The 14,254-nt window shown below is 37.0% G+C and overlaps 1 protein-coding gene across 1 annotated transcript in view; it reads right to left on the reverse strand.

Annotated features, from left to right (window-relative positions):
* The window catches only part of LOC148058794 (flotillin-1), an 88,271-nt gene that overhangs the window by 6,540 nt on the left and 67,477 nt on the right, over nt 1-14,254 (reverse strand). The window lies entirely within an intron of this gene.

The raw sequence follows: 14,254 nt of genomic DNA on the forward strand, positions 1-14,254 counted from the left end.
AATACTGCAGTACAAATGTAACAAGACTTTATCTTTCATCTCGACAGAAGCTCACACTCGTCACTTAAGAGTCCGAGACCCGGAGCCACAGAACACGGTCCAGGAAGTTCATACACATGTTTTTAAATCACACGAGGGCGGACAAAACCTGTGTAATACAAGACAGAGCCGTGTACTTCAGGACCACATTACACACGAGGGGCCACAGCAGGTAGAATGAAGGGACAATGTTTATAAAAAGTTGAGGAACATGAGGAGGAAGAAATGTAAATACTTGATAAAATAATCAAACACTGGGAAACTTCATTTGATTATTTTGTGTACATTTTATTTAGATATGAATCCATCAGATCTTAAGTTAATCTAAGATAATATTTATCTGCCCGTGAGACATTTGATATTGGTCGGCAGAGAGAAAAGTAAATATATATGTCAAAGTACAGATTGGAATCAAGCAGGATCTGGAATAGGAACTAGGATCTTGAGAGCAGGAAGAGTCGAACCAGTAGGATTCAAGATCCTACTCGTAGAGATTGGAATTCCAATCCTACTAATACGTTGGGATCTGTCCTAAGACAAATGGGAATTCTACCAGGACAATCTCCAAATGATTGGAATTCCAATCTGTACTAGTAGGATTCCAGATCCTACTGGATTCCAATCTGTACTGTGAGAATATATATCATTTTTGTCATATTGATTATTACTTTCTTCGTTACATTAGCCTGTGACTGTCATCACTTAAGCCCTGTTGTCACGGATAAGTATTACATGGTGACGTCTGTGTTTTGTAAACGACCTCCTCTGTGTTATTTTAAGTACATTCACACAGGATAAGCGATGTCTCTAAAATAGTCATTTTTACTGACATAACCTAGAGATACACATGTAAAAGGCAATCACTAAAAGAGAAAGTTAGTGTAACCAAGCGTTCTTCGTTTAGAGAAGATAAAGTGGACAAGGCTTTATTTTCTTTCGTTTCTCAACTTGTGCAGACGCTCAACAGCGAGAGCTGCACATAAATGTGCCCCAACATTGTTCTTACAGAAGAGACAAAGTTACAGCAGTGTAACCGAGTGTATTCGTGTGGGAAACAACGAGAACTTAGTTTGTAGCTGTGCAGCGCGCACGTCCTCTTTACTTTCATCATGTGGAACACACAGCCAACAACAACTAACTCCATCTACTTCCTTTTCAACCCCTTCAAAATAAAACAGCAGAAGTAAATATGAACACAATGGCGAGTGCCTAGAAGTTACAGTGGTATATACACGGCTTTCAGAAATATAAACACAGACATTCGGATTCACACAGGATTAAAACTCAGACATTCTGTACTCTGTAAGTATTACAAATTACCAGAGGTCCACAGACAAAACTTATCCCGTGCGTATCGGACGTTAAAGACACTTTTAAGGTCAAGTTCACTAAAAGAAACATTGGTGTTAAGGTGAGATGCAGATCTTTAAAAATCCCCAAAACACAAAAGAGAAACTAAAAAGAGACAAGAAGTTGTGAGTCAGTCATTCAGGACATTAGAAACAATAGAACGTCCTTGTTTATCTTTGGTAATAACTGACAATTATTAGATAATACATAATAAAAGCATGAAAAAAAAACATTAGTTTGTGTTTATCATTAAACAAATTCTCTCAAAGAGTTAATCGAACCTCGTTTAAGGAGTAAATACTGCATAATACTACTGTAATACTCTTTAGTGTAGTGGACAGAGATTTATGCATCCAGTTAAATAACAAACAAACATATAGACATATTTAATTAAGTATTTTTGGATGTTTTGAATGCATTCATTTGATTATATCCGTGTTTTTTTTTTACATGTATTTATGAATGGACGACAAAAGATTTTCTCCTCAGCGGATCAATAAAGTATCTATTTATCTCATAAACGTTGCATGACTGGGCCTTGATCTTGTATAAATCATAATAGTTAAATAAATATATAAATAACTTCTAGCATTATCTTCCTGCTACTAATGCCTTCCACTGTGAACAACCATCTACGATCCATGTATTGATTTATCAATCATAATCATGTGTGTGTGTGTGTGTGTGTGTGTGTGTGTGTGTGTGTGTGTGTGTGTGTGTGTAGTGACGTTCATCTTCTGCGCCTCACGACTACACACTGTGATTTCTACGGAGGTTTCCTGGTGTGTTTAAGGCGGGAGTGATTGACAGCTCTCTGGAGCGAGCCAGAGCACCTGTCCGTCAGGAAGGAGTTTTCCCGCCGTCACTCAGATCCATTGTATCTTTTCGACACTTGAGGACGTCATGTGTCATGTGTCATGTGTCATGTGTCATGTGTCATGCGTCATGCGTCATGCGTCATGTGTCATGTGTCATGTGTCATGTGTCATGTGTCATGTGTCATGCGTCATGCGTCATGTGTCATGTGTCATGTGTCATGCGTCATGCGTCATGCGTCATGTGTCATGTGTCATGTGTCATGTGTCATGCGTCATGCGTCATGTGTCATGTGTCATGCGTCATGCGTCATGTGTCATGTGTCATGCGTCATGTGTCATGTGTCATGTGTCATGTGTCATGTGTCATGCGTCATGTGTCGCCACGAACGCTTTCCTCACATGTTTTAACGCATGATATGAAGTGATTGCTGTGTGAAGAAACACTGACATATATATATACATATTAATATATATTAATGTTTTCTTCTAGACCATACTTTATTTATATTAAATATATTTTTTTCGAATTATTTTATATATTTAAAGTATTTTATTTATATATTGATTTGAAATTATATATATATTTGTAATCCTGTATCAGTTGTGGTTTATTTCTTTGCATTTAAGTGTGTAAAATAAAACAATTATTCCTTTAAAATTAAGAATATCCAGCAAGTACCTGGCATTTACTGAGGACGAGAGGATACAAAATGTTTTTAAAGCTGTTATTTGAATATAAAATGGCTTTGAGTTTTATTCATGCGATCAAAAGAGAGAAATATCACAAGATGTCACTCAAATTCAGTCATTACGAAAATTAGTGTTAAAAATGTTTGAAAAAGTGCATGAAAATATATCATATTGCAGAATATGAGTTGAATATATGGTATCAAATAGTACAGTGAGTTGAATATATGGTATCAAATAGTACCGTGAGTTGAATATATGGTATCAAATAGTACAGTGAGTTGAATATATGGTATCAAATAGTACAGTGAGTTGAATATATGGTATCAAATAGTACAGTGAGTTGAATATATGGTATCAAATAGTACAGTGAGTTGAATATATGGTATCAAATAGTACAGTGAGTTGAATATATGGTATCAAATAGTACAGTGAGTTGAATATATGGTATCAAATAGTACCGTGAGTTGAATATATGGTATCAAATAGTACAGTGAGTTGAATATATGGTATCAAATAGTACAGTGAGTTGAATATATGGTATCAAATAGTACCGTGAGTTGAATATATCGTATCAAATAGTACAGTGAGTTGAATATATGGTATCAAATAGTACAGTGAGTTGAATATATCGTATCAAATAGTACAGTGAGTTGAATATATGGTATCAAATAGTACAGTGAGTTGAATATATGGTATCAAATAGTACCGTGAGTTGAATATATTGTATCAAATAGTACAGTGAGTTGAATATATGGTATCAAATAGTACAGTGAGTTGAATATATGGTATCAAATAGTACAGTGAGTTGAATATATGGTATCAAATAGTACAGTGAGATGAATATATGGTATCAAATAGTACAGTGAGTTGAATATATGGTATCAAATAGTACAGTGAGTTGAATATATGGTATCAAATAGTACAGTGAGTTGAATATATGGTATCAAATAGTACCGTGAGTTGAATATATGGTATCAAATAGTACCGTGAGTTGAATATATGGTATCAAATAGTACAGTGAGTTGAATATATTGTATCAAATAGTACCGTGAGTTGAATATATGGTATCAAATAGTACCGTGAGTTGAATATATGGTATCAAATAGTACCGTGAGTTGAATATATCGTATCAAATAGTACAGTGAGTTGAATATATGGTATCAAATAGTACAGTGAGTTGAATATATGGTATCAAATAGTACAGTGAGTTGAATATATGGTATCAAATAGTACAGTGAGTTGAATATATGGTATCAAATAGTACCGTGAGTTGAATATATGGTATCAAATAGTACCGTGAGTTGAATATATCGTATCAAATAGTACAGTGAGTTGAATATATGGTATCAAATAGTACAGTGAGTTGAATATATGGTATCAAATAGTACAGTGAGTTGAACATATGGTATCAAATAGTACCGTGAGTTGAATATATCGTATCAAATAGTACAGTGAGTTGAATATATGGTATCAAATAGTACCGTGAGTTGAATATATGGTATCAAATAGTACAGTGAGTTGAATATATGGTATCAAATAGTACAGTGAGTTGAATATATGGTATCAAATAGTACAGTGAGTTGAATATATGGTATCAAATAGTACCGTGAGTTGAATATATGGTATCAAATAGTACAGTGAGTTGAATATATGGTATCAAATAGTACAGTGAGTTGAATATATGGTATCAAATAGTACAGTGAGTTGAACATATGGTATCAAATAGTACCGTGAGTTGAATATATCGTATCAAATAGTACAGTGAGTTGAATATATGGTATCAAATAGTACCGTGAGTTGAATATATGGTATCAAATAGTACAGTGAGTTGAATATATGGTATCAAATAGTACAGTGAGTTGAATATATGGTATCAAATAGTACAGTGAGTTGAATATATGGTATCAAATAGTACCGTGAGTTGAATATATCGTATCAAATAGTACAGTGAGTTGAATATATGGTATCAAATAGTACCGTGAGTTGAATATATCGTATCAAATAGTACAGTGAGTTGAATATATGGTATCAAATAGTACCGTGAGTTGAATATATCGTATCAAATAGTACAGTGAGTTGAATATATGGTATCAAATAGTACAGTGAGTTGAATATATCGTATCAAATAGTACAGTGAGTTGAATACATGGTATCAAATAGTACCGTGAGTTGAATATATCAAGGATAAGTATCTCTACAACTGATCCTCCTCCACTAGAGTGCTTCTGCTCTTGGATAATTCCATCGACAATCATTTGATTCTCTAACAAACACAGGAGCCTAAGAAGCATGTTTTGCAGGAGAAAGCAAAAGTGTTCTAGCGACAGAGGAAGAATGTGACAAACAGGCGAAGCAGCTGTTGCAGAACGTCTTCACCTGTCCTTGTGGAACTTTACTAGCCTCAACACATCCGTCTAAACACCACCTGGAGCTGGACGGTCACGGCGGAGGCGACTCGGAGCATTTGTTAGCACAAAGGCATTTACTGCACGGAGCTGATGAATGTTTGTTTTTCTGCAGCGGTGTGTGACGATAGCCAGATAAAGAAGACTTATTTTCTTAGGTAATTACAGAGTGAACAAACAGTTGTGTTTTAGGTGCTTTTGTGTCTAAAGAAAATGACAACAGAGATGAAGCACTTGGCAGTTGTTATTACCCTTAGAAGCCCATCGATCCATGTTCATCCCTCCCTTTAATTGTCTTCTAAACCACTCACGGCAAAGTGACGGATATTGACACGCAAATGAAAAGACGGATAATCAGATGATGGAGTCGAACGCCAAACACTGAAAGCACCTTCGGCTTCACCGAGAACAGAAGGTGAGAATTTGAAAAATGTCAGGGTTTTTTGAACATCGACAACAAGTGGTGTTTTCTGGATATATCCGTCTTGGTACCGCGACACACTGCGGACATCAACTCACAATTTATAGCTTCATAATTAACAAGACGCACAACAAACATCTGGGGGGATTTACAACACGCACACCCATTTCTACACCAAGCCAAAGTGTATAATGGACGTGTAAGAAAATAGGAGGACACCTGACAGCAACACCTGAGGACGGAGATTTAAAGTTCCACTGGTGGACCGTCCTCACGCCGCGGTCTCACCAGCCCCTCTACTTAAGCCCGGCTGAAATACGACACAACCGCACACATCGTGTCGCTTCAGGACAGCCGAGAGAAGGTGAACATTGTTCCGTAATTGTAATTCTGCCAACATGCGTGAGAGCGTCGTGACCGTTCTGACCAAACTATTCCCTTTATCTATGAAATGTTGTGATCATATCAAGGGAAAGTGGGACCAATGTGGACAAAGACCACCATGAAAATTAATATATGTCCAATTTCAATGAGGTTTACACCATATTAAATAGATCGTATGCCTAAACTTGGAGTTCTGGGGGTTATTTGGTCTTCAAATATTTATTTAAATCTTCGGGAAATGCTGGTTATTGCAGCAAATTTCATTATAAATAAAATACCAGTTTTTCATAGATATAAAAGAAAAAAAATGAATTTCAAGTGGTTTTTTTTTAAGAAAGTCATCCGTCAAATTCAACTCCGGAACAAAAGAAAGTGGGATTAAACCATTTCCAGAGGTAAAGTCCGGCTAAGCTCGTAAGACCGTGAAGGCCAGGCAAGTATTTTCTGAGCCAATTTACCTCTGATTGGATCAGGCCACACCGCGGCCTTGGTAGCCATTGGTCAGTCGGGAACGCGAGATATGAAACCAGCCTGTTCTATCAAAGCACACACACACACACACACACACACACACACACACACACACACACACACACACACACACACACACACACACACACACACACACACACACACACACACACACACACACACACACACACACACACACACACACACACACACACACACACACACACACACACACACACATTTCTGTAAGTGAGTAATAAATAAAATGTCCTTGTTTATCTTGCTAATAGATAACTATAATGAATTGTTTTTCTTTTCAAAAGTCAACATTTCAAAATAGTTTCAGAATAAAGGCCTGAAAAAACATCAGCCTGTGATCTCAGGGAAGAATTTGTTCAACAATAAAAACACAGATGTCAGTTTACTGAACCTTGTTAAAGGTGTGCGCTGGCACTGTACGTCCGGGGAGGTGGGCCACAATAATGAAGGGGTTTCGGACTCACAACACATCCCCTGTCATTAGATCCAAACGCTATTTCACACGCATCCAAGTTGATAAACACAGTAGAAACAAAAGATATTTAACATGGTTTTGAGAGAATATCAAGAGAGAAAAACATTATCCCCGTTGTTTAGAAAACACTTGAGGGTCAATCACAACCTGGTTTTCACTTGAGGGGGCGATTATCTTCTTACCCCCTTATCTCTTTGGCCTTTGACCCCTTCAACACTTGCACATTTTAACCAAAAGATGTAGCCTGAGGCACATATGATGATCCTCATCGTTGTATGACGCGTGAAACATGGACGAAGAGAAACACATGTTTGTGTTTTTAAATTCCTCCACTCGCATGGTTTCACCTCAACTCTAACGCCACACAGCCGCTCCCTGTCCCAGCTGCCCGGGGCAACACCAGCACGTCCCCCCTTTCTTCTATCTGGCGCCCAAAACAGGCTCGTACCTGTCCAGGTGAGCTGATGGCCCCCAAACATTTCAACCCAAAACAAAGTAGCCCCAGACATTGTGTTTGTGCTGATGCGATCTTATACGAGGAGATTCCATGATAGCAGGAGTCATTAGAAACGTGTCATGTTTCAAAGATGTTTGGCTTATTTGGTTTATATTTGGCTTAATCAAGGCGACAAAACTGTATCGGATCGTTTCCGTTAAATCCATTGGTCGGTGATTGACATGTGGCCTAAATAGATCCAAGATAAAGTGTGACACCGAAGAATGTTGTACCAATAATATAAGTTTACAATCATTTTTCCTGTGTGGCCCCGTTTGTCTCCTCAGGTGACATCCTTCACGCTTCCTCATAAATCAGCCGTCAGCCAGGGGTCACGGATCAGCAGCTGACTTCCATCTGGTTTGGCAGAAAGGTCCGGTCAAATTGTCCCAGAAACGACTTCATATGTGTCAAGAAAAAACTCAGAACCGACCCGAGGGCTTAAAATGATCCCATGGAATTGAAAATGTTTTAACGTTTGATTTTTGCATCAACAAACATCCCTGCAACAGCTTCTCCTGAATGGATGAAAGTAACAGATATATGTATAATAAGAATAGATGGATAGATACATGGAATAGATAGATGATAGATTATTATTATTACTATTATAAAAGGAACAGAATGATGGATAAAATCAATAGATGTATCAAATTAATAGATAAATGGATACAATTAATAGATGGATAGATAAAATTAACAAATAGATAGATAAAAAGAACAGATGGATGTATAAAATGAATAGATAAATTGATAAAATAAATAGATGGATGGATAAAAGGAACAGAATGATGGATAAAATGAATAGATGGATGGATAACATGAACAAATGGATGTATAAAATGAATGGATGGATAGATAACATGAACAGATAGATAGATAAAAAGAACAGATGGATGTATAAAATGAATAGATAAATTGATAAAATAAATAGATGGATGGATAAAAGGAACAGAATGATGGATAAAATGAATAGATGGATGGATAACATGAACAAATGGATGTATAAAATGAATGGATAGATAGATAACATGAACAGATAGATAGATAAAAAGAACAGATGGATGTATAAAATGAATAGATGGATGGATAAAATAAATATATGGATGGATGAATAAAAGGAACAGAATGATGGATAAAATTAATAGATGTATGGATAAAATGAACAGATGGATGTTTAAAATGAATAGATGGACAGCAACTGTTTTTGAACCAAAGCCTTCTGGGAAATGTAGGCAGACTCGTCAAGAGGTGGACGTCAAGTACCGCCTTTCACAGTCAAGTCCACTGTGATCACAAAGCTTAAGAAGAATGACACATAAGACAAACACAGCAGCAGCAAGAAAGTTGAGAAAAAGCTCAAATAAAAGTGTCTTGAGATGTTTCTTGAAGGAGTCAGTAGATCATCAAACACAGATGTTTCTTGAAGGAGTCAGTAGATCATCAAACACAGATGTTTCTTGAAGGAGTCAGTAGATCATCAAACACACATGTTTCTTGAAGGAGTCAGTAGATCATCAAACACACATGTTTCTTGAAGGAGTCAGTAGATCATCAAACACAGATGTTTCTTAAAGGAGTCAGTAGATCATCAAACACAGATGTTTCTTGAAGGAGTCAGTAGATCATCAAACACAGATGTTTCTTGAAGGAGTCAGTAGATCATCAAACACACATGTTTCTTGAAGGAGTCAGTAGATCATCAAACACAGATGTTTCTTGAAGGAGTCAGTAGATCATCAAACTCTGATCCACAGACCTCAGAGCCCGAGCTGGGGTGTAAGTCTGGATCAGATCATGAAGGTCTGACCATGAATAGATCTGAAAGTAAGAACCAGAATTTTAAAATGATCCTGAAAGAAACTGGCAGCCAGTGAAGAGTTTGAAGGAGAAATGTGAGTTCTTCTACTAGAGCGTCTCAGGATTCTGGCTGCAGAGTTTTGTATGAACTGCAGGCGAGAAGATCCTTCTTGTTTAGACACTAAATAAACTCTTACAATAGTTTAAACGACACAAACACATGTATTATAAGATCCAGATCATGTTGTGACATCATTTTCCTAAATTTAGAGATTTTTCTCAGTTAAAGGAAACGGTTTGTGTCAGTTTTCTTCAGTGTTGAACTAGAGATGTAAGGTTATGGTCTGGGACTCTTGTGTTTGTCTTATGTGTCTTGATCTATTGAAGTATATATTTTAACTGTGTATTGTTCTTGATTGTTCAAGTGCTTTGTGACCCTGGTCTAGAAACAACTTTACAAATAACCATTACTTACAACGATCCATCCATCAAATGATTGAAAAGTTTACTCTGTCACCTCTGACATTATGAACATCGACAGCTGCTCGTCAATCTTCACAAGTAACTACCAAACACTGGTCATTTCATCAGGCCCGAGCAAACCTGTCCTCCATCCTGCCCTGTGATCCAGCAGGTTTGTGCACCAGTTGTCAGAGAGAACATCCCGACATGAATCTGATGTTAAGTGCTTCTTGACAGACTCTAGCTTGTACTTAGAGGCCTGTCCACTCCATTAACTACAGTGTGTGTGTGTGTGTGTGTGTGTGTGTGTGTGTGTGTGTGTGTGTGTGTGTGTGTGTGTGTGTGTGTGTGTGTGTCAGCAGGTTGACCTAAATGCAGTATAAAGACTAATGTTGTCTTTCAACTTTGAATCATTAGCGGGAAAATATATAATTACCGTGTCACAGGGATCAATGCTAATTATCTTAGTTAACACCTTTTTCTAGTTAAAAAAAGACACACTTGGACGAGCTGACATTTTAACAACAACACACCGCAGCTGTAACAAGATGTTGTGATTATGTAAGCAAAAAACATAAGCAGAGAAAGAAAAGAGACGATGAAAGTAAGGACCCTGGTCTAGAAAGGCGCTATATAAATAGAGATTATTATTATTATTATTATTTCACTGAGATCAACCCACGACAACCAGACTTTAATGTATACAAAAACACATTAGAACATCTATTTATTTGAAAGTGGGAATAGATGAAACCTGGTTCAGACACAAAAATGATCATTTGTTTGATGAACTATTATTTTATAAATATCGTTTTATTTTCACCACTGAGTTCCAGGAACGTACATGTTTATACGCAAGGATTTGTATTTATTCATTTCATTTTATTTGGAAGTAATAGTCAAACAACTTTATCTATCCGTCTATCCTACCTATCGTATTTATAGTATCTATCTATCTGTAGTATCTATCTATCTATCTATCTATCTATCTATCTATCTATCTATCCATCTATAGCATCTATAGTATCTATCCATCAATATATAGCATCTATAGTATCTATCCATCAATCTATAGCATCTATAGTATCTATCCATCCATCTATAGTATCTATAGTATCTATCCATCCATCTATAGTATCTATCCATCAATCTATAGCATCTATAGTATCTATCCATCAATCTATAGCATCTATAGTATCTATCCATCTATCTATCTATAGTATATATCCATCTATCTATCTATAGTATCTATAGTATCTATCTATCCATCCATCCATCCATCTATAGTATCTATAGTATCTATCTATCTATCTATAGTATCTATCTATCTATATTATCTAAAGTATCTATCCATCTATAGTATCTATCTATAGTATCTAAAGTATCTATCCATCTATAGTATCTATCTATATTATCTAAAGTATCTATCCATCTATAGTATCTATCTATAGTATCTAAAGTATCTATCTATCTATAGTATCTATCCATCTATAGTATCTATCCATCTATAGTATCTATCCATCCATAGTATCTATCCATCTATAGTATCCAAAGTATCCATCTATCTATCTATAGTATCTATCTATCTATAGTATCTATCCATCTATAGTATTTATCTATATTATCTAAAGTATCTATCCATCTATAGTATCTATCTATAGTATCTAAAGTATCTATCTATCTATAGTATCTATCCACCTATAGTATCTATCCATCTATAGTATCTATCCATCCATAGTATCTATCCATCTATAGTATCCAAAGTATCCATCTATCTATCTATAGTATCTATCCATCTATAGTATCCAAAGTATCTATCTATCTATAGTATCTATCTATCTAATAATAATAAAAAAGCGATTTAAAATGTTATTTTTACGTCACCTTTCAGATACAGTCACAAAGTGCTTCACATAAGAGCCGAGAAAAAAAACATGATTCACTTCAATATGATACGCTGAGTAAAATAAATCTGATAAAATGTTCAATTTGATAAAGGATTTATACTCTGACGCACGAGTATTAGTTTGTGCAGTTAAAGTGCCTTCATGTCACTGATGTAAACACACAGTCACAGCCATAAATACAATACAACTAAATAAATTAACAAGTTATTTAGTTTTTTCCAATTGCAGCTAATACATTAAAAAGTGATCTCACTTGTATCATAACAACGTAACACTTCTCGCGTGACATTCACAGCTTCTCAGCTACACACAACTTGCTTGCCAGCAAAGACGCACACGTACATACACAACACACACACAACCAGAGAAAAAGTCTTTAGAGCGAGCGTGGCTTGTTTGGAGAGGAGACGAAGCCGAGCAGAACTGGGCTTGAATAGCAGAGGAGAAAGTGTCGAGCTGGAAACAGTGTGTGATAAAGAAGTGTATGTTTTGAGGGTGAGGACCGGAGCTCAGGGTCAGACCTCCCTCACACACAAAACACACTCCGACAGCACACAAAGCCTTACATGGAATCATGGAAAATCCCTCACGAGCAGAGCATGAAGGTTATTGTGTCTCTCGGACTTTTAATTCTTGGTGTGAATCTGGAATGGTGTGTGTCCAGACCTGACAGGAGAAGGTAATTCAACTGCTGTCATCACTTCCTCAAACGCTATCATGATGGATCGCCGTCAAGAGCAGCAATAAATCCTCCAGACAAAATGTCTCATTAGCTCGAGGCGAGGAGGAAACTTTTTCACCTCCGAGGAACACGATTTCTCCTCGCCAGGTAAGCTGGTCCATAAATGAGAGACAAAAACATCTGGAGCTCTAAGAATGTTCAGATTATTACAGGCCTGCTTCGGACATTTTTATGTTTGTTATGATCTTCTTTGGAGCCTCTTAAGAACGCTGTGAAACCAGGATGTGTTTTCCAGACACACTCTTCAGTTCTTCCACTTAAGAAGGAAATACAAGATGGACTTGACCCTCTCTTTTCGGAGCAAACAAATGCTCAGTGATCAACTTCAGGGACGTTTATACTTCGTTCATGAAGAATAAAACAAAACTCAACGAAGAAAAAAGACAATAAAGCAAATATATGGACTTTTAACAACTACACAAAAAAAACAACAACCCTGTGGAATTTCTCAGATCACAGATTAATTAAGTTCACTGAGAGCTTCTTACGGAGTGTCTTTGGCTTGATCTTAAGGTTAAGATCGCATCTGGGAAAGTAAACCTTCTTAGCTGAACCCTTCTTACGTCATTAACAACCATCAATTCTGGTAAACTCTGCCTTTTTTAGTGGCACATTATTTCTCAGGAACTTCAGGAAGTATCAGAATATTTATCTCCATCCAACCTTAACGTTTGTGAAGCATCACTAACGGCAGGTAAAGAGGAGCAGCTGAGGCGAGGGTTTGGAAAACAGCGACAGGAGAGACGGAATTCAATCCAACTGGCAGCCGATGAATTGTTGGCGACCGATCAAGCCATCGGGAATTAAAGCGTCCACGGAAAAGAAGAGCACCAGGAGCAGTATATAATAGTAGATAATAGTCTCATTGACTTCCTCACGCTCACTGAAACAATACGATCGAGCCATGGTTAAATAATGAAGAATCCCATTAAAAAGAATCAAATCAAACATCAAACGTCAAGATGAAGCGAATGTAAAGTTAATAAACTTGTCAAGAGTCAATCAAAGGAGCGTCGACGCACGATTACGAGGACATTAGTCAGCAGTAAAACACTCTTTAAATAGAACATCAGCTGAAGGCAGGATTAATTCTCACATTTATTAAAAGATTCAACACGACTAGGGTCATCATTCATTCATACGTGACCCATCTGCGGCGGCCTTGGGAGGGAGGAGTGAGGAATGTACATTATTGAGGTGCAGGCTGAGTGACAGATAGAGCTGATCCCAGGAATGAAATGAAAATGAGTTTCTCAAGGGCGCTGCACCTTCCAGCCGGAGTGGAAGCTCACGCCAGGGATAGTGAGGCCGGGGTCAGAGGTGTAATGAACCACAGAAGACGCCAACGTTTAACTGGGGAATCCAAAGCAAGAGCTTAAAGGTAGTGAAGGAGACTTTGAAGACCTGAAGTAAAACACACAAAAGTCGCTTCATGTACGAGTTGCTGGAATGACAAGAGTGAATTAAACAAATTAACAAATTATTTTCTGGGCTTCACTACCTAGGTCCAACAACCCTGAGTCCAATAGTTTGATTGACATTGGCATATCCCAATTATCGCCCAAAAATTCAATTAATTTGGGGAAAATGAGGGAAAATTAATTATTGTTTGTACAAAACTCTTATAATTTCATTAGAAAATGATCTTAAGCTCCGCCCACTGAAAACACCGTTTGTCTGGAGATGAAATCTTGTCGTCCATAACCACACCCACTCTGCTGTGATTGGTTAAGCTTGGAAGTTTGTCACCGGGCG

The sequence above is a fragment of the Callionymus lyra genome, chromosome 19 (assembly GCF_982586985.1).
Source record: "Callionymus lyra chromosome 19, fCalLyr1.hap1.1, whole genome shotgun sequence".
Lineage (NCBI taxonomy): Eukaryota > Metazoa > Chordata > Actinopteri > Syngnathiformes > Callionymidae > Callionymus > Callionymus lyra.